The sequence below is a fragment of the Podarcis filfolensis genome (assembly GCF_964270895.1).
Source record: "Podarcis filfolensis genome assembly, chromosome: 6".
In the NCBI taxonomy this organism is placed as follows: domain Eukaryota; kingdom Metazoa; phylum Chordata; class Lepidosauria; order Squamata; family Lacertidae; genus Podarcis; species Podarcis filfolensis.
In genome coordinates, this window is record NC_139609.1 from 15,369,831 (window position 1) to 15,397,339 (window position 27,509).

Here is a 27,509-nt window from a genome sequence, read left to right on the forward strand (position 1 = left end):
GCAGCAATCCCTCTTGCTGTTCTGGCTTCTGTGATAGCTGTGCAGCCTGCATCCGCTCCATAAGACGCACACAAATTTCCCCTTACTTTTTAGGAGGGAAAAAGTGAGTCTTATAGAGCAAAAAATACAGTATATTGTACTTTAGAGCAGGGGTAGGGAACAATAGCAACCTTTTCGTGGCAAACACTAGCTCCCAGAATCTCATTTGCTATTCTCAATTGTCTTCAGTGAAGATCCCAAGAACAGTATTGCTAATCCCCCAAATTATAATTTTCTGTCAAAATGCATGCAAGATACAGCTTCACATGTATGTGTGTACAGGCATACTTACATATCTGGTAAGAAGGGTCATAGACTTTCTATCCATGCTCCAAAGTCTTCCTAAATGGGAAGAGTTTAAACCTGAGGTTGAAGGCCAATAAGGAAAAGACAAAATAAACAACTCTAAACAGGGAGTTCCAAAGTTTGGGTGAAAATATGCTCATATTTCATAGTGGGCATCCATTCTGCTCACTTTGCTTATGGTCCATTTTGACAAAAATGAGCTGTTGTTTTTTTGGACATTTTCAAACATCAATTGTTTGAAGCACGGTGCTTGTCCCCCCCCCCCTTCTTCCCAGTAGGCCAGTCAACTATAAAATGATAAACTTGGTAAATAATATTGTGTCATTGGGATATGAAGTTGAGAAGCTTGACAGCAGAAACAAGACTTTTCCCTTCTCAGACTGTTCCAGTTCACTGACTGAATTTATGGAGTAAGAACAATAGGAGCATAGGTCAGTTGAGGGCTGTCATTATTTTTACTGCATGTTTTACCAGCATACTTGTAGAGTGCTAAAACCTACTTGAGATTGGCAGAGGAGGCTACATATGTAAATAACAGCACTTTGCACATCCCCAGATAGGTCAGGTAATTTCATTTCGCTGCCGATACCGCAGCAGTAAAGTAACTGTCATGGTGCGATCTACTAATGATCTCAAAACGGCTATGCCTGGTTTGAAGTTTTGCCTTTTGTCACAGAATAAAAGAGTAATGTGGATCAAGGTGTGTGTGTGTGGCGGGGGGAGAAAATAAACACAGAAAGCCTTAATTGGTGTGTCTTCTGAGCTGCTGTAATTTGGATGGGGGCAGAGGCAAATACAGAGAAATTGAGTAGAATTTCAAATGGGAAGCCAGAACATGCACTTCTGTTACAGATCCTTTTAGAACTTTTAAGGAAAGCTACTGAAATGACAAACCTAGACAGCATCTTAAAAAGTAGAGACATCACAAAGGTCCGTATAGTTAAAGCTATGGTTTTCCCAGTAGTGATGTATGGAAGAGAAAGCTGGACCATAAAGAAGGCTGATCGCCGAAGAATTGATGCTTTTGAATTATGGTGCCAGAGGACACTCTTGAGAGTCCCATGGACTGCAAGAAGATCAAACCTATCCATTCTTAAGGAAATCAGCCCTGAGTGCTCACTGGAAGGACAGATCCTGAAGCTGAGGCTCCAATACTTTGGCCACCTCATGAGAAGAGAACACTCCCTGGAAAAGACCCTGATGTTGGGAAAGATGGAGGGCACAAGGAGAAGGGGACGACAGAGAACGAGATGGTTGGATAGTGTTCTTGAAGCTACCAGCATGAGTTTCACCAAACTGCAGGAGGCAGTGGAAGACAGAAGTGCCTGACGTGCTCTAGTCCATGGGGTCACCAAGAGTCAAACACAACTAAACGACTAAACAACAACAACTGAAATGAATGTATCACAGAATCCATTTGGCAAAGCATGGCTTCCTTTACCATTGGATAGGTGGTCTCATTGGTTGATGATGAACTGAAAGGGAAAGCGGAATTCAAAGGGAAAGGTTGTAAAAATAAAACAAACAGACAAATAATTGGCAGATCCAGTCCTTGATCCAGACCAGGATTCCAACATCCACCCCAGGACTTTAAGACAGGTGGAAAGGAAAGTATGGAAGAATGAATATCAGTCTACCTTCCTCCGCCTTGCCCAAGGACAAGAAGAGCTGATAAGCTGGCAGAACAGAAAGCACAGAGGTTACAAGACGCAGTTGTGACATGGGTGACTATAGGGAGGAAATGCGTGGAACTCTTAATTGGGAACACCGCCATTCCTAGGAAATGGATTCTTTGTTCTCTCGCTGTGATCATTAAAGTTTCTAACTGGTAAGAAGACTCCTTTTCCTTTGTTCTGCTTATCTACTGCTAAGGGGGGTGGAGGAAGCTGATTTCTGAAGCCTGACATGAGACTTCTCAGCAGGACTGGGAGAAGGAATTGGGTGAGAGCGCAGAGGCTGATGCTGGGGAGAAGCCAAGTAATCTATCAGGAGGCATATCCATCTCACTGGTGTTGGATGTCCCAGCAGAGGAGAGAGAATCATCTGAACCAGCCCCTGCCCTGCCTCTTACTAATGAAATCACTCTGGCAACTAGGGAAGTGTCTGATAACACATTGAGTTGGATGGGCAGAACTTGCCTCCACCTCCAAGAATGCTCTGTTGAATGCAGAAGCATGAACAAACCCAGCCTGCTTGCTTGCCCCAGCCCCATTGCTCCAGAGCCAAAATGTGTGAATGGCTGTGCCTGTCCTGCTCTTCAAAAGAAGGGCAAAGGGGGCATGTCACATGTTGAAAAAACATCTTAGCATGTTCCTAGCTTAGAGCTCTGCTTTGAACTCTTGAACCATGTAATCTGTAGCCTGACCTATGTTGAAGCCATGTAAAGATTTTTTTTTTTCAGAATAAAGCTGTTGGGAATAATCAAGGTGAGAGTCCAAGTACTGTGTCCACAAGTGGGAGCCCCAGGACAAATTGCAAACAAAACAAATTGTATTATTAGGAGAAAATCACTCCGAAATGCTGATTCATTTTCATGAGGGCTTCTTCAAAAATCAATTTACAAATTTGTTGGAAAGATGAGGAATAGGGAGAAACTGAAATGGACAGATTTCCCTATATTTCCCTATTCTTGCTCACAGTCACCCACCATAGGTCACAATACTGTTACAGCCAGAGAGGCCCAATCATGCTGGAAGTTGCACACCAAAATAGCAATTTGCCTGTGGTCCTCATATCTGAAGGTTCCTGCCCACAAATTAGTTGGTAAATCCAACAGGCTGTGGACATATTAAACATCCTTGAGGAAGAAGAAGGGGAACACAGGAGAGGAATGGCTGTCAGAGGTCAACAAGAGGTGAAGAGAGTAAGAATCTCCAGAGTCTTCTGGCATCCAAGGCCACTAAATGTAGAGTGGCAGAAATCACATTTGGCAAACCCTGAAGTAGAACGAAATACCCTTCATTTCCTCTTCTATTTCTACTGAAATGTCTTACTAAGTACTGACACTGTTGGCTCCGTTTTTGACAGCTGTGGTTCCTTGCTGTGGTTCATGCTTCAAAACAGGTGAGGGCAATGTAATTCTGTTTAATTTTTAAATGATCTTCATCTGAACCAAAGACCAGCTGCAATGCTCACAAAGTCAATGACTATCGAGCTGGAACTGCCAAGACCAATGGCATGGGTAGGTCGAATGGAGTTGTGGAGGATGGCCAAGTTGCATACTAATGGAAAGGTTGCCTTGGGCAGTATTGGAGGTATCTTCTTGTTGTTGCGCCTCTCTCCTGCCAAACTTCTGGAGCCAGTGATATCGGCTACTAGCCAGTTTCATTTCCTCCACCTCAGCTTTGCATACTGAAAATGCCATATTTAAATGCAATTCTCTTGTTCTTTTGTGCAATCCAATAAAATCAGCTCGGTTTGAACAGCAACCCAGAACAGGTGTTCTGCATACTATTTTATGGCAGTTATCGTCCACTAACTTCTAACTTATCACCTCCCTTCTAGTCATCTCATACTCTGCAAGGCAACTTATCTTGAGCATTGTTTCTCTGTTTACATTTTAACCGAGATTGTTAAGGGTTTGTGGGTGAAGGGGTTTGTGGGTGAAGGTAAAGGGTAAAGGGATCCCTGATCATTAGGTCCAGTAGTGACCGACTCTAGGGTTGCGGTGCTCATCCCGCTTTATTGGCTGAGGGAGCTGGCGTACAGCTTCTGGGTCATGTGGCCAGCATGACTAAGCTGCTTCTGGCGAACCAGAGCAGCGCACGGAAACACCATTTACCTTCCTGCCGAAGTGGTACCTATTTATCTACTTGCACTTTGACGTGCTTTCGAACTGCTAGGTTGGCAGGAGCTGGGACTGAGCAACAGGAGCTCACCCCATCGCGGGTATTCGAACCAACAACCTTCTGATCAGCAAGTCCTAGGCTCTGTGGTTTAAGCCACAGCGCCACCCGCATCCCAGTTGTCGGTGTATACCATTATAAGGACACCACCGTTTCTGCTTAATTTGAATTCTTTGCATCCCATACAGGATCATCATTGGGAAACTGAAAAGAAACATGGATGTTGCATCCCTCAAGGAAGGGTCATCCATAGAAGGAGGCTGAGAAGTGTTTACGAACTCATTTCTCGCTCACTTAAATTATAATAAGCTGGATTTGTGGGAAGATAATGCTGGAAGTTAGGCATTATAAGAACTAGCAGGTGAATTTTGCAGTTGAAGAGCAACTAGGTCCCTGTGCACTCAGACATCCCAACTTTGTTTATAAAAGCACAGCTTCACCTGCAAAATTAATAACTGAAATAAGATATACAAACACTGGAATAAAGTAAACTCCGAGCACTGAAAAAATAATGAAACACAAAGAAGAGCAGGAGCAATTAGTGAGACCTGGTGGAATATTTTTACCTCCCCAAGCCGTATGTGAAAAACAAAGGCCAGTACCCTAAGTGGAAGATAAAAAGTGATCACATAATTAACAAAAGCCACAGAGAATGCAGAAGAGAGGTTGGCATTGCATATTACTGGGGGATATAAACCAAAATGATGAAAAGAGAGACTCAGTTTTCCATTTCTCAGGTAAGATAAAAGAGATGTAAGCTCTTGCCCTGACTTCGGGCGATGGCAATGCTTTATTTCTCATTATCTCAAGTCTGGTTATGTTTTAAAAACCTGCATTATTTTTTGATTAAAAGAAAAAACCTTCTCAGATGCTTAGCATCCTTACATTCCTTTCTTGACACAAATCGGAGCAGTGCCCAAAAATCTCTAGTTTATTTTGGGGGGTAAAGACTAGGAATAACCCTGATCTAGACTTTGGTGCTATTGTTGCTCTTTCCATGGTGGCTGCTGCTGTTACTCTAGTCCTGCTTTTCTCCTTTGCCACTGTTTATTTCTCCTTGCTTAAATTTGTCTGCAACTCAGTGCTTGCATGTAGACATCTCCAGCTTAAAAAAAAAAAAAAAGTGATGAGAAAGAGCCCTGCTTGGAACCCTAGAGGACTGATGACAGTTTAAACTAGACAACACTGTTATCAATGGATTAATGTCCAAGATAGGGCTCTACCCTCAGGATAGGGCAGCTTCATAGGCATATAGCTGATCCATCCGATCCATCCAGTTAAGGAAGTACACAATGGGTGAGATGATGTCAATGTACTAGGTCATCAGACTTGACTATGACAATGTCACAGAAGGCAAGTAAAAACAATTGAGAGTAAGGGCAAGTGAAAAAGAATTAATATTTAATATTTCCCAAAGGAAAGGAATGGCAATAATTCTACAGAAAATGTGAAACGCTGTTTAGCACCACTGAAAAAGTTCACAAGACTTTTAGTAGTTCAGCTCCAGATCAGGTATCACCATCAAGCTATCACAGAATTTCTAGTATAGGTTGAATTTGCACCTCTTGTGAGTTAGTCTTTCAAGCCAATATAATTTTCTAGGTGTCACTGTTTTTAGTCTAAATAAACCTTTGGTATTGCGATCATAAACAGCTAGTGCTCTTCTTCCTAATTGTTTAAACCAATTCATAAACCAATAACTCATTGACCACTAATAATGAAACATAGTTTCATTATTACCTAGACAGCATCTTAAAAAGCAGAGGCATCCCCTTGCCAACAAAGGTCCGTATAGTTAAAGCTATGGTTTTCCCAGTAGTGATGTATGGAAGTGAGAGCTGGACCATAAAGAAGGCTGATCGCTGAAGAGTTGATGCGTTTGAATTATGGTGCTGGAGGAGACTCTTGAGAGTCCCATGGACTGCAAGAAGATCAAACCTATCCATTCTGAAGGAATCAGCCCTGTGTGCTCACTGGAAGGACAGATCCTGAAGCTGAGGCTCCAATACTTTGGCCACTTCATGAGAAGAGAAGACTCCCTGGAAAAGACCCTGATGTTGGGAAAGATGGAGGGCACAAGGAGAAGGGGACGAAAGAGGACGAGATGGTTGGACAGTGTTCTTGAAGCTACGAACATGAGTTTGACCAAGCTGTGGGAGGCAGTGGAAGACAGGAGTGCCTGGCGTGCTCTGGTCCATGGGGGTCACAAAGAGTCAGACATGACTAAACGAATAAACAACAATGAAACATACGTTATACATATTTTTCCAAATTTATTATGGTATTTTTGTGATATACAAATGACATGAGAAAACTTAGTATACTTATTTGTATAACATTATTCTTGTTTATACAACACAATAGTAAAAAAGTTTTTAAAAAAATAAAAAATAAGCAGCTAGTGTTGTCTGCTTCTACAAAAAGATCCCACTACAACTGCTCAATGAATCTGCAACTCCAACTCCCACCATTGCTGACCAGTGCCCATGGTGGCTAGGACTGATGGGTGTTGGAGTCCAACAACAGCTGGAGGGCCATAGGGTCCCAATTCCTGCTCTACGTTGTGTGAGAGAATGCCTTTTCAGAGTTAAAATGATCAAACAAGGAACAATGGATTTTCTTGAATGAACACATTTCTGCTTTTAGTCAGGAACATTTTTCCATGGGACCCTACTAGGGTTGGGTGATACATCACTATATCGTTCAAAACTGGTTCAAAGTCCATTTCATGATATTGCTTTCATAATTTTTGACCTGGCGATATATACAGTGGTACCTCGGGTTAAGAACTTAATTCGTTCTGGATGTCCATTCTTAACCTGAAATTGTTCTTAACCTGAGGTACCACTTTAGCTAATGGGGCCTCCCGCCGCCACCGTGTCGCCGCCGCACGATTTCTGTTCTCATCCTGAAGCAAAGTTTTTAACCTGAGGTACTATTTCTGGGTTAGCGGAGTTTGTAGTCTGAAATGTCTCTAACTCGAGGTACCCCTGTATTGTGAATTATGATGTTTGTGTGCTATGTAAAAAAAATAAAAATCAAGATGTGGGAAAACCATGAAGCCAGCCAATGCCTCTACATAGCTCCATCCTTATTTCAGACATTGCAATATATCAACTTATTGCAATGTTTAGCTGGTGATATATCACAATTTTGAAAACCAAGTGTCACCCAGCCCTAGTCCCTACCTATGCAGCCAATTTGGAAGATTTTCACTGTGTAAAAGGCAGCTATCTTTGTGAATTGTTGTGGGAATTGTGTAAACACCTCAGATTGCTTCATCCAACAGGTGCCAAGTTTATTCTTTCTCTGTCTTTTTTTTTTTTAGTGGTTTCCCTCATATGTTCACAGAAGGTTATTATACTGATTGTGGGCGATGCATCACTAGGTTTCTGTGTTGTAAAATTAATGAGCAATATCTGTTTGCCGTTTACTGCGAGGGCTCACCGTGGTTTTTCTTGGATAAAAATTATACTGGCTTACCTTTGCTGGAAGTCCAGCAGTCGCAGGAGGATTAATGAACTTCATGCCACAAGTCAAAATGATGTCCTACTGATACCATCTGGATGTCGGCTGGAATCAACTTCCTTCCTGCTGCTGGGAGCTTGGAGTTCAGCTGGTGATTAGCTTCCTATACAGAAGTCTTTTAAAAAAATGGTGATTAATCAGCAGGATATGTTGACTGGTTGCTTTTAATTCCTCTGCTTGGTTGGATCAGAGGTTTGATAATAAAGACTTAGGCAATAAATGCTGGAGAGACAAAAATCCCAGTCTCATCAGATTGAAAATTACTTTCTCATTTTTTTATATATTTTTATTTCACCTAATAAATAGTGGCTCTGACAATACATTTCCTTGTGCTTTGTAGATTGCAGCCCTATATAATTTCATCAATTTAAATCTACAGGCATAGGGTCATTTAAGCAATCATTTGGTCTTTTGTTTCCTAGGTAACAGACTTGTCAAGAGACAAAATATGGCCACCCACTTTCTTAGCCCCTGTTATTTGTTCTCAAGCTAATCCTTATAATTCATTGGGCTCTTTATATTTCCCTCAGCTTTTTTATGTTCTCCTCCTCCTCGCGTAGACTGACCTTAGTTTTAGATGAATGTTGAGCAGAATATATATTGAATGTTTCATTAGTACGGAGAAAAATATCACAATTATTTAGACAAAAACTTGGGGGGGGGCCTTTCCAAATGGATGTCAGTAGTGAAAATTTCATGGAATTGAGAAGAAAAGACTGCAAATTGGATATATGACAGTCGCAAAAAGCATTGTATGCCCCCTTTCTCCAGGGGAGTTATTGCTTGAGCTGAAAGTTAAGACTGGAGGAGAGGAATATATGACAGAAGTCAGCTAAATGGTGACTGATAATTTTAAAACAATTTTCCCCACATTGCTGCAGTTGGCTTACTATTATCGCTAGAAAAAAAACCAGAAACTCAACGAATAAAATGTTGGTATCACTGCTAACTGAGAGGAATGGAGAATTCGCTCTCTTGCACCAAAGCTCGGACTATTAGGATCACACTGACAGTGAAATATTGTGCTCAGAAATGTCCCTCTGTGGTCAATGGGACTTACTTGCAAGTGAATAGTGATTCTGTTCAATGGTTCCAGCCCAACACAGTATGAACTAGCTAGGTTGGCACATGTGTACTCTGATAAACAGGGGCAGTACGTCCCGTATCACCACCTGAGGCAAAGAGGCAGGTGTCACTCCACCCCTGCCAAAGCCTCTCTTTGGCAGGTATTACAGCAGTGACCACAAAGTGGCCGCAGCAGGTTCTGGTGAGATCTTGCAAAGCTCTCATGAGATTTCATGAGATTTCATCAATATCTCATCTGAAGCTGCCACTGCCGCTTTTCCAATGGTCAGTAATATCCAAAGGCAACTGATAATTTGCTTGCAACACAGGGGTTTAATTGTTTGGTTGCTTTGCCAGTGGTGGTGGAGGCAGTCGGTGGGTTGCCTATGAGGATGGTATCTCTTGCACTTCCGCCACCTGAAGCAGCTGCCTTGGCCTGCCCCATGGGTGGGCCAGCTTGCTTGACGAAAGGAAGAGGAATCAGATTGAGTTGAGCAGTGGTTTGGACTCTGTACTTCCAAAATAGCTGAGCTGCAGGATCCCTGGTTTTCCATATCTTTTGGCAGTGGGTTCAGCTACATGAGTCCTGGGGTTCCTGTATAGAATGCTGCTTCTCTGTGTGTCGTTCCTGTCTAAACAAGGTTGTTGATAATTAAGCACCACTCTCAGTGCAGATTTAAAGTATTGCACAATTTGAACAAACACTTTTAAAAAACTGTCATGTTTTGGTTCAGTTAGCCTGAATAACTTTAGGGATCATTCAGATCCTTAGATTATATTCTTACTTTAGGATCCACCTGGTGGATCCCTTATTTCCTAAGGAGTCAAGGACCATTCTTGTCACTGGGTCACCTCTCTGAGTGCAGCCTCTGTCTATCCCCAACTCGTCTCCTCATTTCCTGCTGAGTTTTTAATATCAGACCTTCAGCCCCCTCTTGTGAGTTCCTAAATACCCTCTGCATATTCGATATGCATATTATTTATGCGGCGTGGGCGGCGCTGTGGTCTAAACCACTGAGGCTCTTGGGCTTGCCAATCAGAAGGTCAGCGGTTCAAATCCCCACGATGGGGTGAGCTCCCATTGCTCTGTCCCAGCTCCTGCCAACCTAGCAGTTTGAAAGCATGCCAGTGCAAGGAGATAAATAGGACCAGTGCGGCGGGAAGGTAAATGGCCTTTCTGTGAGCTCTGGTTTCTGTCACGGTGTCCCATTGCACCAAAAGTGGTTTAGTCCTGCTGGCCACATGACCCAGAAAGCTGTCTGTGGACAAATGCCAGCTCCCTTGGCCTGAGAGCGAGATGAGCGCTGCAACCCCATAGTCACCTTTGACTGAACATAACCATCCAGGGGTCCTTTAACTTTTACCTTTTTTTTATCTCATAGCTCTGATGAGACTTAGCCAGTGCTTAAAGTGACCAGCACTGGTTCTTATCACAAAAATAAAACAGCTTAGAATTTGAATTTGACACATGTTGACTTATGATTACTCTTCCCCCCCCCAAAGAAATTCATAAATAAGTTGTTCTAGCTAGAAGTTGGGAATCTGGTACTAATGTAAACACCAGAATAGCGAAAGTTCCAGAACACAAGATTTTGCACAGCATTTATGTGGTTAAAAATCCCTCCAGTATATTTTCCAGAGAGCTGCTCAGTAGAATGGTTCCTATGGTGACAACAGCTATTGTGGAACTTTGGTCCACTACCTGATTGTGAGCTGGAGGGTCATATGTTTGCTATCCTTGGATTATGAGTTCAAAAGTGCCACAATTTATTGTGACAAGAGTAAGCCTCCAAACCCTTTCAGCATAGTTTCACTGCAGTGGCGTAGCGTGGGGGGTGCAGGGGGGGCCGGCCGCACCGGGCGCAACATCTGGGGGTTAGGGTTAGGGGGCGCAAATCCACGGGTTAGGGGGTGCAAATTACTTGCCTTGCCCCGGGTGCTGACAACCCGCACTACGCCACTGTTTCACTGACAATTACCCAAATTTAACAACAGATTGCTTATCTAATAAATTATGGGGTGGGGGAATCACACTAAACTGGAGTCTTGGATTAATGTGAAAAGAACTATTAATCTCCTAACAGCTAACCTCACCTTCAAAAAACTTCCCTCTCTCTCCCCATCCGTCATTCTTATCCATTATGCCACGTTGCTTCTGACTTCCATGTACTTTCACATTCCTTACTCCAAGCGATCTCCTTCCCATCTCTCTCCTCCAAACAATAATCCCATATGTGGTTTCTGTTTCTTTCTTGAAGCAAAAAGAAAAAAAGTTCACATCACGCATTGACTGCACCTAGTTTATGGGTGGGTATCTCTGCATTCCTGTGTGGAGACTCAATAAACACTTTGAAATGGATCTGATTTTAGAAAGACAATTAAAAAACATCTCCAGACATGTTTCTTGGAGATAAACTGTAATGAAACTAATGAAACAAAGGAATGTGGCTAATGGTTCTTGAAAGTGTCATCAATAAAGAGCTGTAAGTAATTAGCAATCTGCCATTATAATAGTTCGCCTGTTACAGCTCAGGTTTTTCCTCCTTGTATTTGCCTTTTTAATTATTGTCACCAGATCTGAGGCCCTCACCTCACAGAGACAGTTAAAATGTTATGGCAGCTAATGACTTTGACATAGATTGTTTCTGTCAGATGGGGAAAGGTAGGATGCATAAACTGTGAAATGTGCAGAGCCCCTCTCCCCCAGGAGCGTACTGACAAATGAAGAAGAAAATTGAAAACGTGAAGGTGTGTGGAGGAGAAAAAAGATCCCTGTTTATCAACATGTACTGTAAATATAGAACTAGGTCCAACTGTTGCAATGAAGGAGACATGCAAGATATAGAACAATTCTATATGTCTACTCACAAGAAACCACTCCTTCATTGCAACAGTTGGAACTACTTCTATATTTACATGCAGGTTCTCGCCACCATATTTTGCCCAAAGTGAAATTTATAGGGCTAATTTGAACATTTCCGCTTGGAACATGTCTGAGGGGTTCTCAGCAGCTTCTGCTGACCACCTGAAACCAGCACAAAATCTCTGCCCTTACACATCTGCAAACAGGCCCCTGTCCATCCTCCATATAGCCAAGCAAGAGCCATTAGCGAAGTTCAAGGACAAGTTCCAGCCAGGAAATACCAAATGCTGGTGAGGTGTAGATGAGGAGATTTCACCCCTCCCATATCCAAGAATCTCCTGATGAGTCTGCTGATTCTCCAAAGAGGAGGAGCAGTGTTCTGCTCTCTACTTATTCTGCTCCAGCACCACATCAAAGAGTCAGTCAGTCAGTCAGTGTGTCGGAGAGAGAGATACTGAGTGTTAGAGATCATGTGTAGAGATAAGGTTGCTGCTAAGAGCAGCTGCAGACACTCAGTGCAGTTTAGCATTCTTTATGCTTAGACCTCATTAAGCTCTGTATATAGTTGTATAATAGTTGTAGATAGAATAAAGAAGTTATTCTACAGAGCTGCTCTCCAAATCGTTTATATACTCTGCTATACTCTGCTATACTCTGCTGTGCGACGACTGTCTTCTTGTTGGAGTGAATCCGGTGCTCACAACTCTAAGCTGTGAGTCCACAGCACTTTGACCTGTTCCTGTGCAGAAGGTGGTCTCTGGAAGTGCTACCCAGCTCGCCTAGCCCAGTCGGGGCTGAAGTGGATGAGTCCAGTTGGTGACACTGGCTCAAGGGCGATGCTGACAGTAGAGTCTATGGAGAATCTCATGGGCCAGATAGAGAGTCCTGGAGGACCACAACAAACACACCCTAGCCACACCCTGTGGGACATGGGTGGCGCTGTGGTCTAAACCACTGAGCCACTTGGGCTTGCTGATCAGAAGGTCAGCAGTTCGAATCCCCATGACGGGGTGAGCTCCCGTTGCTCTGTCCCAGCTCCTGCCAACCTAGTAGTTTGAAAGCACACCAGTGCAAGTAGATAAATAGGTACCACTGTGGCAGGAAGGTAAACAGAGTTTCCATGTTCTCTGGTTTCTGTCACGGTGTCCCGTTGCCCCAGAATTGGTTTAGTCATGCTGGCCCCATGACCCAGAAAACTGTGGACAAACACTGGCTCCCTCGCCCTGAAGGCAAGATGAATGCCCCAACCCCATAGTGGCCTTTGATTGGACTTAACCGTCCAGGGGTCCTTTACCTTTTTACCTAGCCACACCCTAGCCTGTGCTTCCCCAAATCTGGTTTATACTGTTAGGGTAGAAGATAAAGTGTTGGGCTGGCACCTACCTATGTCCTGCAGTACATCCACTCCAACCAGTGGCGTAGCATGGGTTGTCAGCACCCGGGGCAAGGCAAGTAATTTGCGCCCCCTAACCCGTGGATTTGCGCCCCCTAACCCGTGGATTTGTCCTAACCCCAGATGTTGCGCCCGGTGCGGCCGGCCCCCCCTGCACCCCCCACGCTACGCCACTGACTCCAACCAGAAGTCATCATGAGTGGAATTGAAGTAGAATTGTGTGGTGAGGGCAGACACTAGCCAAACTTGACTTCTCACTGGTACTTTTAATCTTATAGCACATGATAGATAGCATGCAACGTTAGCATGCAATTTGACAGTTGACCCCTATTTTTTGTTTATATTTTATACTAGCTACTCAACAAAATTCATTTTTGTCCCTCGTTATTTTATGTTTTAAAGTGCCCAAAGCTAATCTAAGTTACACAATTGTTCCTATATTTATCTGCTCTGATGTAGCCTAGTACTAATACTTTGGAAGAATTCCCCCCAAAACATAATATCAGATTTTCTTGCCTCTAACAGAAACTACTAGACATTTCCAGTGCAAGTTCTTTTTTCAACTCCATCAAACATCAGTGGAATTTTTCCATTTATTTAAATGCATAATATAAATAAATCTAGATTGGAAGATTTAATATTTGCTAGTGCGTCCTTCCAATGTGCAGGGCAACAAGTATCATTCAGTACTTTATTCTACTTTCCCTTAAGTGGAAACAAGATTTCAGCCCCCCACCATTCTTTGCCACCTCCACCCCATTATTTCAAATACTGGTAAATAACCGGTGGGAAAGGAAGCCATTGCCTTTCATAATTTAAATGTGTGTGGGATTTGGGGAGTTGCTCGACAGTTGACAGGTTTTTTCATTCTTGATGCCTGTCAAGAACCCAAACAATCAAGAGATGAAGCATTTAAATATTGAGGCTTAAAACCTCCTGCTCAAAATTTTAACAAATTGGGAATTCAGACATAGAGTCATAAAATCTTTGAGTTGGAAGGGCTCCAAAGGTCATCTATTCCAACCCCCTGCAAACCAGGCATCTCAGCTAAAGCATCCATGACAGGTGGACATCCAACCTCTGTTTATAAACTTCCAAGGAAGGAGAGCCCATCACCTCTCGTGGGAGTCTGTTTCACTGCTGAACAGCTCTTACTGTCAGAAAGTTTTCTGATTGCTTGGTTGGAATCTCCTTTCTTGCAACTTGAAGACCTGAAGGAGCATCTCCACCCCCATCGTTCTGCCCAGACGCTGAGGTCCAGCGCCGAGGGCCTTCTGGCGGTTTCCTCATTGCGAGAAGCAAAGCTACAATGAAGCAGGCAGAGGCCCTTCTTTGGTAGTGTCACCTGCCCAATGGAGAGCCCTCCCATCAGATGTCAAAGAGATAAACAACTACCTGACATTTAGAAGACATCTGAAGGCAGCCCTGTTCAGGGAAGTTTTTAATGTGTGACATTTTAATGTATTTTTAATCTTTGTTGGAAGAGTGGCTGGGAAAACCCAGTCAGATGGGCGGGGTACAAATAATAAATTATTATTATTATTATTATTATTATTATTATTATTATTATTATTAGTTTGAGTCCTACCCTCCAGAACAGGAGAAAACAAGCATGTTCTCTCCTCCATGTGTACTTCATGATTTTCCAAGTTAATGGGGTTGCAAACAGTCCCCCCCCCACCCAGAAAAAATTAACATAGAAATGAACGTTAAACTTCTGCTACATTTCCAGAAGTGACTTTTATGTGGTGTGATAGAGCACATAGAAAATTTGGCCATCAGCTGCAGGAGCCAAGAGGAGCACGAGGATGTTACATGCCCCCCCTCCAGCTTCAAAATTAATCCCACCTCCTAAAAATGACATCTGCATTATTATTATTATTCTTTTTGTCTTTGAATGAGAGGGTGTTATTATTATTATTATTATTATTATTATTATTATTATTATTATTATGCAGCCTAGGAATGTATTAGCAATAGAGATACAGAGTTGCCATCTTCCAATTCTAAATTCATTTAATTTCATTGTGTTTCTCTTCCCTGTTTCATGTTGGATTTAATAGTGACTCATAGGACTTTTATTTTGTCATATGAATCAAATTCTAAAGCCTGTAACTACTGTTTCCGTAAGTGATAATCACACCTTTCATTTCACCCTGATTTGTAAGAGGTATTCTTTGAATACTTGCCTGAAGACTTGCTTTTTCTAATTGTTCTGGGTAGAATTACCAACATCAAGTTTCACCAAATGAAACTGCAAGATGAATGTGGCAGTTCCCATTGAGGAGAAACAATCCATGGGAGGCAAAAGGCGCTTGATGAGATCAGCAAAGTAACTCTTCATCCCTCTCTACAGGACCTGATCTCATATGAGTGGAAAGAGGTAGGAAAGGGATGTCAAAAAGAAAGAGAGAAGGAGATGTCAGAAAGTAAAGAGAAAGAGAGAAGGAGATGGCAAAAGGAGAGGGGGAAAGAGTAGTATGTGCCCCCCCCAGCAAATTAGTCCCTCAAATTATTCTTGAGGGAATGGGGCCCTCAACAGAAACAGGTTGCCCATTTCAGGTCTGGTCTAAGAACATTTAATAACACTTTCCACCTCATATGCCTTCATTAGTCACCACTGACATTGTACATTTTTGTTTTGCTTTTGAGGAATTAATTTCCTCTTATTGCCAGCTACCTTGGAGGCCTGCTGTTGGGGAGAAAAGCGGAATATGGATATTTAAAATTAATAAACCATGTGAAGTTATCTTCAGAATAAAGTAGCAGTGGATATCATTACTTGATGAAAAGCTAAAGGAAGACTGCACCCACTGTCTCTCGTCTAGTTTGGGGAGGTTCCCATCGCCTCACATGCTCAGATTCAGTCACATCAATGTCAGAGGCACTCTCCCCATTCCCTCACCATGAAGATACAGCAGGTTAATATGTGCATGGCTGCCTGATTTTCCATGGCGCAAAGACATGGCCCTTCGACAGAACGTTTGTTGTGGGACTGGGGAAAGAGGGACTTCCCAGTTTGGATGTTAATGGTAAGGCATAGTTTGCCAGACTGAGAAAGTCAGCAGTAAAATCTGAGTGTGGAAGTGGGGAGAGAGGGAGTGCATGAGTCTGTTGCAAATTCCCAGTCTTCCGGGTCATAGGTTGAAAGATCAGACAACAAACATTTTGTCCTTCCACTCTGGCACATGGTCTTCTTCTTTCTTCTTCTTTGGCACATGGTAATGGGAGATTCGCCATGTAGATTGGGGACCTGTGGCCCTGCAGATGTCATTGGCTTATGCCTCCCATCGCCCTTCATTGGCAATGCTGGTTGGGGCTGATGGGCGTTGGAGTCTGACAACATCAGGAGAGCAATGATTCCCATTGTGTTATAGCTGGATCTGAAGCCCTAAGGTCTTGCTGCAGGGTGCTTTTAAAAAACAACAACCAGAGGAGTGGAGGATCTGGAAACCCCCAGTCATTCCTTGATATGGGCTTCAGAGACCTGGAACACTGTTGTGCAGATGTGGTTCACCTGGGGGCCATGTGGACTCATGCTGTTTGCTATAGTTCTACACATCTGAGTCAAACAATGACCCTAAAGGCTTTTTAGAGGTTTTCCTAGGATTAAAATGAGGATGATGAGATAGCCCTTCACTGTAAAGAATTACCCATGGAGACTAATTACTTTTTCTAGCTGCTTTATTTTCTTTTAATCTCCAGCATCAGAGAATACTCACTATAATTAGTGCTGAGACAAAAACGTCTCCCATTCGGTGTGTGAAATATGCTGTGAATCCAAGAATGGTAGAGTTGGAAGGGACCACCACAGTCATCTAGTCCAACCCCCTGCAATGCAGGAATCTCAATGAAAGCATCCATGACAGATGGCCATCCAACCTCTGCTTTAAAACCTCCAAGGAGGGAGAGTCCAGCACCTTCCGAGGGAGTTCATTCCTCTGTTGAACTGTTCTTGCTGTCAGAAAATTCTTCCTGATGTTTAGTTGGAATCTCTTTTCTAACTTGAAGCCATCAGTTTGGCCCCTATCCTCTAGAGCAGGAGAAACAAGCTTGCTCCATCCTCCATGAGACAACCCTTATGATACTGGAAGATGGCTATCATATAACCCCTCAGCACTCAGCTGTACAGCTGCAAATAAAACATTTTGAATGTATTGTAAAGTGCAATATACAATTGCGACGCTATGAACTATAGCAAATTCAGTGCATTTTGCAAAGCAATTTTTTTAAAAAAACATTTTCACAATGTTTTTAATGTGTGTGGAGATTCCACCTCAGGCTCCTCTTTTCTTGGTTAATAATAATAATAATAACAACAACAACAATAATAATTTATTTATACCCGCCCATCTGGCTGGGTTTCCCCAGCCACTCTGGGTGGCTTCCAACAAAAGCTTTAAAATACGTTAAAACATCATAAACATTAAACATACCCAACTCCCTCAACTGTTCCTCATTAGGCTTGGTTTCCAGACCTTCAATCATATTCTTTTTCTTTACCTTTTTAGTTTACAATGGTGTGAGCCAAAGTGGTGTTTTTGCCTCTAATAGATTTGTGTATTTATTCCATAATCTATACAAATTTTTCCTAATTACATGATTTATAAATCCTTTACGTACTTTCACCTTTTCATACCATAAATAAGCGTGCCAACCGAAAACAATATCATTGGCTGTTGTGCCTCATTGCAAGGAAGCACAAAGCCTGTTTAAGTTCCAAGACCCCTAGAACCTCACACCCCTCAACAGACATTGGAATGGCCTCTCACAATATAGTTGCAAAATGGGATAGGCTTGCTTTAAAATGCACAAACTGAATGCAATTTCTCGCCCCACTCAAACACTGTCTTGTCTTCACACATGCACACTTCCTTCCATCTAGGAGCAACAAGACCACAAGGGAAGGAGCCAAACTGTTGACTCCTGCAGCAAGACCCAGGATTTCCTTCCATGCTCACAATGGTTGGGAAAATCACTTCCAAGGATAAGATCATGATCCAGGAGTAGCATGTTTGTAGTAGGACCTTTATTAGAATCAAAGAAAAATATATCCAAGTCAAAAGCAGATGTAACTTATCTATTTATTTGTATATTTTGGATTGTGGGGAAGGGAGAAAATGGGTCTTTTCAGAGGGGAGCTGGGCTGGAGATGCTGGACTTCCTATTGCTGCTGCCTATTGTTTTCTGCCCGGAAGAAAAAAGAAAAGATTCTTATTTTTTTCATTCACTATGCATTTATTATTCCATTGATATCTCCTTTTCCCTGCAAGGATCTCAGGGCGGCTTATGTGAGTCCCCTCCCCTCATCCCATCCTCACAACAGCTCTGTGAGGTAGGCCTAGAGGCAGTGAGCACCCAAGGCCACCCATTCAGTTCTATGGGTGAGGGGGGATTTGAACCCTGGTCCCCCAGTCTGAGTCCAGCAGTCTAACTTGGGTTGCTAACCCTTTGAACCGATGGGCACACCTGCACACCTGAGAGACTGCAGGGGGCACCACACTGTAATGGAAAAGGGCAGAAGTAAAGAGAAATGGTTCTCTCTCTGCTTCAAAAGGGATGTCCCTGAAGTCTTCTTGAATCAGTGATCTGCCTCCTTCCTCCCCAGTGAGCCAGATTCTCTCTGGTCTCACTGTTCCTCATGAACACAAGTGATCTCTTACCTTAGTGACATCCATCTCCTGAGCCTTGCGTCGAACATGGATTACTCTGATTTTGACTACCAGTCCCCCCCCTTTTTTGTCATAGCCACTAATTCCTCCTCCTTCTCCTCCTCCTTATAGACCAGGGCATCATGTTTTGGTGGGTCACAGAAGGAGGCCAGCAGCCTGCACAGCCTTTGAAATCTAGGGAATAAAAGCAAGAAGGTCAGGAAAAGGATTATAATTATTTCCTCAACACTTTCCATCTCTACAGTGCATTGGGGGCACCCGGCCGCTGAACTTGCTTTCAGAAACCTCTCATGGAGAGTGCATCTTGTCAAAAGACCCTCCAAAACTGGGAGAGGCCCTTCTTGTGATGATGCCCACAAGGGAGAAGGCAAGCCACTTCCCAAGCATCTAAGGTGGTCCTGAGGATTTTTGTTGTTGCAAAAACTAGCTCCTCTCGCCTGGATTAACTATCCGCAAATAGTTGCTCTTCCCAAAGTCTTCAGCCAAGTCACTCAGCAAGGGGGCATGTCACAACGGAGGACATGACACCATTACTTTAGCTACCTTGCTTAACAATGGAACAATGGGCATCCCTCCCCTTGATATCCATTTTAAAATGTATCTTTTAGTGGGTTAAGCAGATTTATTTAATTCATTTGAAAAGTTCTAGACCCCTTTTCACGCAGCACTGTGATTTTCTGGAAAGGACAGGAAGCACCTTGCAAAGACACACACTTTTCAACATGAAGGGGTCGCCAAAGGAAAACACTTCTGGCCTAGACTATGGATGCTGTTTCTCACTTAAGAGTTAAACCCTTAGACCTCCTCATCCCCCTGTTTCTTTCAGTTTCTGCCCAGTGTGTTTTGCCAATAAACAGCTTTCTGAACATCTGGGGATTTAATCTAAGCCTTGTTTCAATGTACCCCAAGCTCTACATTTGATTCTTGGTTATTAAAAACTGTTTGAAACCATTTTATTTCATTCAGAAAGGAAAATCTGGCATGTGGTTATCTTAAAGGTTTATACGCAATAGGTGACATGTTTATTGATCCTTTTTGTAAGTTATTATCTGTCTACTTTAATGTATTATTTATATATAGTAATCAGTTAAGCGCTGGGCTTGGGAAGCAGTTTTAAATATGAAACTGGTGGATGGCTGTCATTTATCCAAATCCATTTCTTAGAATCATAGAATCTTAGAGTTGCAAGGAACCCCAATGGTAATCTAGTCCAACCTCCTGCAATTGGACACATTAGTCTAGGTGCGTTCTGACCAAAGCAGAATCGAGTGGTACTACTACTTCCCTTGACACTATACTTCTGTTGAAGCAGCCTAGAATAGAATAGTGACCAAACTGCGGGAGGCAGTGGAAGACAGGAGTGCCTGGCTTGCTCTGATCCATGGGGTCACGAAGAGTCGGACACGACTAAACGACAAAACAACAACAACATTATTTCCCTTGACGCTATACTTCTATTAATGCAGCGTAGAATAGTGCTAGCTTTTTTTGCTTCTGCATCACACTGTTGATGCATGTGAAGCTTGTGGTCCATCAAGACCCTTAGATTCTTTTCACAGGTACTGCTAGGAAGCCAGGTGTCCCCCATCCTATATTAGGGAATCTGGTTCTTCCTGCCTAAGTGCAGAACCTTACATTTGTCCCTGTTGACATTCATTTTGTTGGCTTTCATCCAGTTCTTCAATTTGTTAATGTCATTTTGAATTCTGATTCTGTCTTGTGCGGCATTAGCTACCCCTCCCAGTTTAGTGCCATCTGCAAATTTGATAAGCATCCCCTCAATTCTTTCACCCAAATGATTTATAAAGACGTTGAACAATAACAGGCCCAGGACAGGACCCTGTGACACACTACTGGCCATTTTTTTTCCAGGATGATGAGGAACCATTAATGAATACTCTTTGTGGGAATGTTCAGGGATGCGGGAAAGGATATATTGTTTGATTATATCCTTTCCAACTTGTGTTAACAAGTTATACAATTTAGCAGAGTAGCATTCCCCTTTGTAAACTTACACAGCGGATGCATTTGCTCAGGCTCGCTAAAGCCTCTAAAATAAGTTATCTGGTAATTTCCCCTTTAGTCCCTCATAAAAAAAATAGACATGACACAGTCTTCTATAAAAGTATAAAAAGAGTTTACTCACTCACATTCTGTTCACAGATGGATCCCAGAAGGCAGACTTAAGTTACAAAAGTAATATACCTGGAATCTATCCTATCCCTTCTTTATATTTTATTTAGGATTTTCAGTTTTATACATTTCAATAATTTTACAATCATTTTAACATTTCAGAACTCAACTTCCTTCCGCCTTTTCCCATGTGTAATGGTTATAGGGGTTGCTCGTGCGTAAGTTGCCGCCACTCCTGGCTAGGTTACCTGGTTGAACCCTTTCTATCTGGACAGCCCTTCACTTCGTGGCTGTTTCAGTCGCTGGCAGAATCCGTCAGTGGGCGTTTCTTGAACTTCTTCCAGCAAAGAAGTTCTTTGACGCCAAGTCTCCTCCTACTCTCCCTGCACGGAAGTCTTCTGCGCAGGGAGGGTGTGGGCAGCAGAGCACCCGTGCTCTCTCCGCTGGTCTCCGCTGAAGAGTCCTGGAGCCTCCTCTCCGATTCCCCCATCTGCCCCCCTTCTCCACTGGTGTTACGCTGCTTTCCTTCCCCAGCAGATGGGCTGCCTCTCTGCCTGCTGGGACCCTCTCCGGCATCTCTCTGGAGCCTCCCCTCCGCCTCTGGCTCTGTTGGCAGTTCCCTGACACCATGGTTTCTTAAATTTATGTTTAATATTTTCTGCATATCCAAATTAACTTAATTTGCTCATTTATTCATTTGCTCTTATAAAACTTCAGGTTATTACAATGTTTACAGTTTATTTGTAAATATTCAATAAACCATTTCCATTCTTTTATAAACAATTTGTTATCTTGATTTCTTATTTTCCGCAAGGTTTTGCCATTTCTCCATCTTCCATAAGATTTGGTATCCATTCTTCTTTCACTGGGACTACTTCTTCTTTCCATTTTGGGGCAAGTACCCACAAGGGAAGGAGCCAAACTGTAGACTCCTGAAGCGAGGCCCCGGATTCCCACCCATGCCCACAAAATCATTATCGAAAACGTTCATGTTTGTAAATGAAGTTTATTATAATAACAATTAAAAATATATATTAATTTAATTTTCTTTTGAAGGGGAACTGGGCAAAGGTGGGGGGAGTCCAGAGAAAAGAAGAGAAACAGTTCTTAGTATTTCCATTTATTATTATGTTGATAACCCATCTTTCTGCCACGATCTCAAGGTGGCTTATGTTATTCTCCCTTCCTCATCCCATCTCTGAACTCTTCTTGAATTCGGGAGCTGCCTCCTCACCCCTGTGATCCAGATTCTCTCTGATCTCTCTGTTCTTCATGAACAATGATCAGCACTCTCCGTTGGTAGAAGCACTGGTGGCATCCATCCCCTGGTCGTACGGTCTTACATATATTTGTCTTATTTTTAGCACCTTCTTCTCATTTTTGATCACATCAACCTCCTCCCTCTGTTCACAGCAGCAGGAGACCAGCAGCCCACTGAGTCTTTGGAGACTTCAAAACCTAGGGAAGAAGAGGGGAAATAATCAGGGGATGGGTTCTAGAAATTTACCTCAAAGCATCTAAGGTGGCCCTGAGGACAATCTTTAAAAATTAATCTAACCATGACCTGATTCCCTATATTTCTAAATCTTAAGGGATAGCAAAAGAAATAGACTGTGGAAAGAATAAGAGATCCTACTTACAAGCGGGATGGAGAAATCTTCATTGTTTGTGTCAATTGTATTTCCTGAAAAGCCTCTTTTCTTCTGAGCAATTATCCTCAAATAGTTGCTTTCCCCAAATTTCTCAGCCAAGTCACTCAGCAGGGGACGTGTTACAATGGAGGACATGACACCATTACTTTAGCTACCTTGCTTAACAATATGAATTGTTCCCCTTAAGGAAGTGAAATGTTATGAGTTTGTGGGTGCCAGACTCTCGTATGCCGTGAGTTTCTAGGTGCCAGGCATTGAACCCCTGGACACTGAACATCTGGGGAGTTGATCTATGCCTTTTTTAATGTACCCCAAGCTCTACATTTGATTATTGGCTATTGTTGAAACCATTGTATTTCATTGACAAAAGAAAATCTGACATGTGATTATGATAAAGGTTTATAGACAATGGGTGACACATTTATTGATCCTTTATGTAAGTTACAGTGGTACCTCAGGTTACAGATGCTTCAGGTTACAGATGCTTCAGGTTACAGAGGCTTCAGGTTACATACTCCGCTAACACAGAAATAAAAATAGTACCTCGGGTTAAGAACTTTGCTTCAGGGTGAGAACAGAAATCGTGTGGTGGCGAAGCGGTGGTAGCAAGAGGCCCCATTAGTTAAAGTGGTACCTCAGGTTAAGAACAGTTTCAGGTTAAGAACAGACCTCCAGAACAAATTAAGTTCTTAACCTGAGTTACCACTGTATTATTTGTCTACTTTAATGTATAATTTATATATAGTAATCAATAAGGGATTGGGGTGGGAAGCAGTTTTGAAAGGGGGAAAAAAGGAAATCAGATTGGTCTGGCATGACTTATTTTTGAGAAACCCATGCTGGGTTTTAGTAATCACAAAATCCTTTTTTAAATGCTCACAGACCGACTGTTGAATTATCTGTTCTAAGACCTTCCCTGGTATCGATGTCAAGCTCACCAGTCGATAGTTACCTGCGTCTTCCTTCCCCCCCTTTTGAAGATAGGGACAACATTTGCCTGCCTCCAGTCTGTAGGGACCTCACCTGTTCTCCAAGAATTCTCAAAGATAATAGACAAAGTCTCTGAAATTACCTCCGCAAGCTGCTTTAGTACCCTTGGATGCAGCTCATCAGGCCCTGGAAATTTGAATTCATTTAAAGTAGCTAGGTGTCCCCTTACGTCCTCTTTTCCTATTTTAGGCTACAGCTCCCTCCTTACATCATTTGTACTGTTATCACCAGGTTGGGCGTCACTTTGGGGTGAAAACAGAGGCAAAGTAGGTGTTGAGTAGTTCTGACTTTTCTCTGTCACCCAATAGCATTTCTTTATGTTCCCCACACAAAGGAACGACCACTTGCTTGTTCCTCCTCTTACTTTGGACATAGCCAAATAAACCTTTTTATTATTTTTAACCTCTCTTGCAAGCCTAAACTCATTCTGAGCTTTAGCCAGCCTGACTTTCCCACTTGCAAGTGTTGACTACTTGTGTATACTCCTCCTTTGTGATTTCTCCTTTCTTCCATTTCTTATACATGCCCTTCTTAACTCTCAGCTCATCTATAAGCTCCTTCTGCAGCCACACAGGTTCCTTAGATGCCTCCCACTTTTCTTGTTGTTAATGTCTGCATTTGTGCTTTCAATATTTCTCCTTTAGAAACTCCCCTCCTTCTTGGGCTCCTTTCTCATTGAGTATTTCCGACCATGGAATCATACCCAGTAGCTCCTAGTAGCTCCTAGTAGACTAACTAAATGGATAAAAATGTGGAGAATTTGCAAATATTAGTTTCAACCAACTGGTATTCTGGCACAACAGAGGTGCCTCAAGAATACAGACGTTAGGAATCTCTGGTCTAGTGTATAATTTGTATTTTTCTTGTGGAAGCACAACAAGGATTGCCACAGTAGGAGTTTCAGCAGAATAGCACAAATAATCTATCATATATATATATATATATATATATATATATATATAGGCACCCCCCTCTATTTTGAACAGCATCAGGCTCCCTAGCTGAGCCATGGAATGAGTCACCAGGCTTGCTCTCTGTTAATGTCATCAGATGGTGGAACATTATCAACAAAACAAACAGAAAGATGAAAACGGTGGGAAAGAAAGTAATTAGACTTGTCCTTAGGGCTACATTTGCAAAAGTACATTTGATATACTTGCTGGGATTTCCACCCCCTACAACTTTAGAAACTTTAATTAAAGTGTATTTTCCCACACCAATAAAATCTGAAGAACTCCACATTTGCTTAACATTTTTAAAGAACACATGGGTTTCAGATACAAGATATTCTACAATATGCGCCTGGGCTGAGGCCTAACCACGGACTGATAGAAAGATTAAGTATAAGATGCAGGAGGATTTACAGCTCAGTCGGTTAGAGCATGGTTCTGATAACGGCAAGGTTGCCGGTTTGATCCCTGTGTGAGACAGCTGTCTATTCCTGAATTGCAGGTGGTTGGAATAGATGTTCTTTAGGTTCACTTTCAACCAGGAGGGCCAACTCACCCTCAGGATTGAGGGTGCCTGCTGCCACAACATGGATGTGCAACTTCACATGCACATGCCAGCACATAGTATGTGTGACGTCACACACATTACATTGAAGGAACAGGTTACCCAAACCTGACTGTTCAGTGTGCAGTCACCCGAACCAGGCCCCAGCCCCAAAATTCCCTAATTCTTCTTCGACAATTAGCTAAAATCCATTAGCTTGAGCTGTATAACACAAACCAGCTGTATAAACAAAGCCTTCTGCTTTATCAGTTCCTGAAGGCATAATGGATGGCCTTGTCAGTTCCTAGCGGAGATGGGATGGTCTTATCTTACCGGTTGTAAATATCCTGACCACGATGATGCACAGACCTTGCAAGACAGGCCTGTCAGCCCGGGGATGGTGCCAGGAGTAAGGAGTACTCCTATAGATGGGTGACCTTTCTACTCCAAGATAAGAGTACAGGAACAGGAAGGTCTGTTCATGCTCAAGGAGGCTCAAGGATGTAAACTTACATGTACAAACACACACGAGGCTGGGTTCCTGGGGAGGGGGAAAGGGGACCTAAAAGGGATATAAGCTGTATGTAATTGCTCTCTAAGTGCTCTTGCTGTGAACGATCACACAGTGCCTTTCTGCTGCTCTGGAGAGCAGGAATAAACTCTTTCTCTGAAGCAACCCTCGGTGTCTATTGACTCCTCCCTCCCTCCTGGGAGCAACACTCACCCAACCCATGGAAAAGGTCTGAAAGACTACAACGTGAAGGCATGTGTATGTCACATCGCACATCTGCATTGCGGCGGCTGGCGGTGGAAGCTCCCTCTTCCTCTCTGCAGACAGCGAGGCACCCTATTCTGCAGGGAGGGCCTCGGGCTCGGAGGCAGGGATGCACGGCCTCCACATCCGAGCCCCCTGTGGCGTTCATACGGAGCTCCTGGTCGTCTCACAGACTATTGAACCGTACACCACTAATCCGCTCGCACCAGCCGGTCCTCCCCGGTAGGTTCTCAAGTTAACAAAGAAAAATGTAGTTTATTGCAGACACAAACTTTAACTGCATTCCAAATGTTGTTACTCTTTACCTTCTTAGTCTTATTTTTTCCTGTCTCCATAACAACAACAACAATTTATTATTTATACCCCACCCATCTGGCTGGATTTCCCCAGCCACTCTGGGCAGCTTCCAACAAAACACTAAAATACAATAACCTATTAAACATTAAAAGCTTCCCTAAACAGGGCTGCCTTCAGATGTCTGCTAAAAGTTTGGTAGTTATTTTTCTCTTTGACATCTGGTGGGAGGGCGTTCCACAGGGCAGGTGCCGCTACCAAGAAGGCCCTCTGCCTGGTTCCCTGTAACTTGGCTTCTTGCAGTGAGGGAACTGCCAGAAGGCCCTCAGCACTGGTCTTCAGTGTCTAGGCAGAAAGATGGAGGTGGAGACCCTCCTTCAGGTATACCTCTCCTCACACAAGAACCCACTGCCCTAACTGTCTCTCTGTTTCCAACTGCCTGCCAACTGCTTTTCCAACTGCCTTTCCCAACTAACCAACCCATTAAAACCAGCCAACTACCCACACCCCAAACCTCGGGCTAAGCCCTTTTATAAACAGGTAGGCTCCACATCCAGCTTTCCTATTGGTCTACATTTTAACCCTTTCTCTTCCCCCTGTACAGACATTTTCAAACGAACAGGTAAACGCGGCTGCCCCCCAAAAAGGGTTCCTGGCTGGCTGGCTGGTTGTGCAGTGCAGAGCTACACTGCTTCTGTCTCGGAAGCAGTACTGCTGCCTGCCGGCTTTTGAGTTTATCTGCATATATATTTTTCTTAAGTCTCATCTCAATCCTTCATTCTGACAAGCAACGAACCCTCCCAGTTCTGTTGAAAATATGAACATGCAGGGCTGGATTTAGGTTTGATGATGCCCTAAACTACTAAAGGTATATGCCCAGCTGTCCTTTGTCAACAACAAATTGTGGCTGTTTATTGTGTTGAATATATGCTATATGGTAATTTATGGAGCTAATAGGTATCTAAAACCAGTGATATTTTAGAGAGCAGGTGGGGCCCATTACTTAAATCAGGCATAGGCAAACTCCGTCCTCCAGATGTTTTGGGACTGCAACTCACATCATCCCTTGCTAACAGGACCAGTGGTCAGGGATGATGGGAGTTGTAGTCCAAAAACATCTGGAGGGCTGAGTTTGCCAATGCCTGACTTAAATCATAGGAGCCTACACAACACAACACTGTTGCTGTATGTAGGTTTTATTTTATTTGTTTTTTTATCTTGTATTTTGGAAATGTACATCCAGTTCCCCCCCTCTAAATTTATTTGGGGGCCCCCAAGAGAGTGGGACCCTAAGCTATAGCTTGTTTAGCTTTATACATAAATCTGGCACTGATTATATGCATATGCACACCAGATTTCCTAAACTAACCAGTGCATAAACAGAGAGAAACTCTAAAAAAGTGTATTAATATATTTATAATATAACACTGTAGAAATATAGTACAACCTGGGACTTGATT

General features: G+C 42.8%; 1 long non-coding RNA gene across 1 annotated transcript; it reads right to left on the reverse strand.

Moving 5' to 3' along the window:
* Positions 1–18,109: 18,109 nt before the first annotated feature.
* Positions 18,110–26,690, reverse strand: LOC310765442. The gene is made up of 3 exons (XR_014549587.1): positions 22,212–26,690; positions 18,689–18,885; positions 18,110–18,216 (listed from the first exon to the last, which is right to left on the reverse strand). It is a non-coding gene; the product is annotated as an uncharacterized lncRNA (long non-coding RNA).
* Positions 26,691–27,509: the final 819 nt, after the last annotated feature.